Source organism: Dendropsophus ebraccatus, chromosome 15 (assembly GCF_027789765.1).
Source record: "Dendropsophus ebraccatus isolate aDenEbr1 chromosome 15, aDenEbr1.pat, whole genome shotgun sequence".
In the NCBI taxonomy this organism is placed as follows: Eukaryota; Metazoa; Chordata; class Amphibia; order Anura; family Hylidae; genus Dendropsophus; species Dendropsophus ebraccatus.
The window spans coordinates 16,454,133-16,457,538 of record NC_091468.1 but is presented as its reverse complement, the minus strand read 5'-3'; the positions used below and the strand labels follow the sequence as shown (position 1 = coordinate 16,457,538).

Here is a 3,406-nt window from a genome sequence, read left to right as displayed (position 1 = left end):
TGAGGATTTGCTCCTGCTCTGGACAGTTCCTGACATGGACAGAGGTGGCAGCAGAGAGCACTGTGTCAGACTGAAAAGAATACGCCACTTCCCGCAGGACATACAGCAGCTGATAAGTACTGGAAGACCCAAAATCATTAGAACGACTGGGGAGTAATAAGTGGTACTGCGTTTTACTCCCCATCTATCAGCAGCAGTTTCTGTTCTTCTTTTGGACAGTCCCATTATAAGTCAGAGAGTCAGGGAGTGAAGTGCGCTGCCTCTAATAATTGTCACCTTCATATGCAGTGCTGTTACGGATTGGAACCATATTGAGCACATTTATCAACTGAGCCCCTGGTGAACACCACGGAAACCGAATGGTTGGCGAAAAAATCTTCTGGTGTATATCCCGCTCACCTGATGGATGGGCAGGGACCTGATTTATCATGGCTTACACCTGCAAACGGGCATCAATCATGGCAAAAATATACATCAACTCCATGCTGGTGTGATGATGTGGTTAGGACACACTGCCCCTTGCTGGTGTGATGATGTGGGGAGCACACACTGCTCCCTGCTGGTGTAATGATGTGGGGAGGATACACTGCCCCCTGCTGGTGTGATGATGTGGGGAGGATACACTGCCCCCTGCTGGTGTGATGATGGTGAGGACACACTGCCCTCTGCTGGTGGAATGACGTGGAGGACACACTGCTCCCTGCTGGTGTGATTATGTGGAGGACATACTGCCCTCTCCTGGTGGGATGATGTGGAGGACACACTGCTCCCTGCTGGTGTGATGATGTGGGGAGGATACACTGCCCCTTGCTGGTGTGATGATGTGGGAAGGATACACTGCCCCCTACTGGTGTGTTGATGTGGTTAGGACACACTGCCCCCTGCTGGTGTGATGATGTGGAGAGGCCACACTGCTCCCTGCTTGTGTGATGATGTGGAGGACATACTGCCCTCTGCTGGTGGGATGATGTGGAGGACACACTGCTCCCTGCTGGTGTGATGATGTGGTGAGGATACACTGCCCCCTGCTGGTGTGCTGATGTGGGGAGGATACATTGCCCCCTACTGGTGTGATGATGTGGAGGACATATTGCCCTCTGCTGGTGTGATGATGATGTGGAGGACACACTGCCCTCTGCTGGTGTGATGATGTGGAGGACACACTGCTCCATGCTGGTGTAATGATTTGGGGAGGATACACTGCCCCCTGCTGGTGTGATGATGTGGGAAGATACACTGCCCCTTGCTGGTGTGATGATGTGGAGGACACACTGCTCCCTGCTGGTGTGATGATGTGGGGAGGATACACTGCCCTCTGCTAGTGTGATGATGTGGAGGACACACTGCTCCCTGCTGGTGTGATGATGTGGGGAGGATACACTGCCCCTTGCTGGTGTGATGATGTGGGAAGGATACACTGCCCCCTACTGGTGTGTTGATGTGGTTAGGACACACTGCCCCCTGCTGGTGTGATGATGTGGAGAGGCCACACTGCTCCCTGCTTGTGTGATGATGTGGAGGACATACTGCTCCCTGCTGGTGTGATGATGTGGGGAGGATACACTGCCCCCTACTGGTGTGATGATGTGGGGAGGATACACTGCCCCCTACTGGTGTGATGATGTGGAGAACACATTGCTACCTACTGGTGAGATCATGTGGAGAACACATTGCTCCCTGCTGGTGTGAGGATGTGGGGAGGATATGCTGCCCCCTGCTGGTGTGATGTGCAATGAGCTGTCTGCCATCTGTGATGATGTGGAAGACACACTGCTCCCTGCTGGTGTGATGATGTGGGGAGGATACACTGCCCTCTGCTGGTGTGATGATGTGGAGGACACATTGCTCCCTGCTGCTGTGATGATGTGGTAAGGATATGCTGCCTCCTGCTGGTGTGATAATGCGGTAAGGACATACTGCTCCCTGCTGGTGTCATGATGTGGGGAGGACACACTGCCCCCTGCTGGTGTGATGATGTGGAGGACACACTGCCCTCTGCTGGTGGGATGATGTGGAGGACACACTGCCCCCTGCTAGTGTGATGATGTGGGGAGGATACACTGCCCCCTGCTGGTGTGATGATGTGGGGAGGATACACTGCCCCCTACTGGTGTGATGATGTGGGGAGGATACACTGCCCCCTACTGGTGTGATGATGTGGGGAGGATACACTGCCCCCTACTGGTGTGATGATGTGGGGAGGATACACTGCCCCCTACTGGTGTGATGATGTGGAGAACACATTGCTCCCTGCTGGTGTGAGGATGTGGGGAGGATATGCTGCCCCCTGCTGGTGTGATGTGCAATGAGCTGTCTGCCAGCTCCAGGACCCAGAACACACCTCAAAAATTATCTTAACTCCTAAACTAATAAATAATAATAATAATAATAATAATAATAATAATAATAATAATTTTACAAAAACTCCCCAAAAATGCTAACATTGCAGGACTTTATTCACTGTAAAAATAATTTGTATCTTCTTTTTCCTCTTTATATTATATGATAGAAGTCATTAGAAGGGAAAACTGATCCAACAGGAAAAAAAAAAAAAACACAAAACACAAAAATTTTAAAAAAGCTTTTGCGGAAAGAAAAGGCAGCACACACAGAATACACCAGTGAGCTGCAGACTGTTACTACAACCCCCATCATGCAGAGTAACCAGTGACACACACACAATGATGGATCACAGATCTCCCTGCAGCACAGACACAAAGCAGAAGCAGAAGAATAAAAATACAGGATAATATAGGAAGGAAAAATTTCATGCTCCAGGTGAGGCTCGAACTCACAACCTCGGCATGGCTCTGCATTGTACTGCTGTATAAGTACCGCGCGCTAACCGATTGCGCCACTGGAGCTCTGACATGTGTGTCTGCAGAACGCTTCATCAGCCTTCAGAGAGGGCGGGGCGGTGACATCACTGACCCCGCCCACTGCCAGTGTTCGGCTTTGTGTCAGCAGAGAGTGCAGAGAAGTCAGTGAATGAGCCGCCCCTTCCCCCACCAGTCTGTGCAGCGGCATCGTGTCCTGTCATAAAGTGAGGATTTATCATTGCCACACTGACCTCTAGTGGCTGACTGACATATTGCACTTGTATATTAGCTATGCAGAGCGCTGTTCACACGGCTGTAGGACTGCGGATCAGGGTTTAGCTGCAGAGTTGCTGCCGCGTTATTGTAGTACAGGGTGTGCGGATCACTGGATAACAGGAGGATGGCAGCCACAGATATCATAACGCTGACAGACACTGAATCCTGGATACCTCATAATACAACCACCATGTACAGAATCCCTGACAAACACACTATAGCCACAAATGGCTGCACATGTCCCCCATAACATGTCCCCCATAACATGTCCCCCATAACACTGAGATACATGTACCCCCATAACATGTCCC

At 50.8% G+C, this 3,406-nt stretch overlaps 1 non-coding gene across 1 annotated transcript; it reads right to left on the bottom strand.

Moving 5' to 3' along the window:
* Positions 1-2,770: 2,770 nt before the first annotated feature.
* Positions 2,771-2,864, bottom strand: TRNAI-UAU (transfer RNA isoleucine (anticodon UAU)). Its single transcript has 2 exons — positions 2,827-2,864; positions 2,771-2,806 (listed from the first exon to the last, which is right to left on the bottom strand). It is a non-coding gene; the product is annotated as a tRNA-Ile (tRNA).
* Positions 2,865-3,406: the final 542 nt, after the last annotated feature.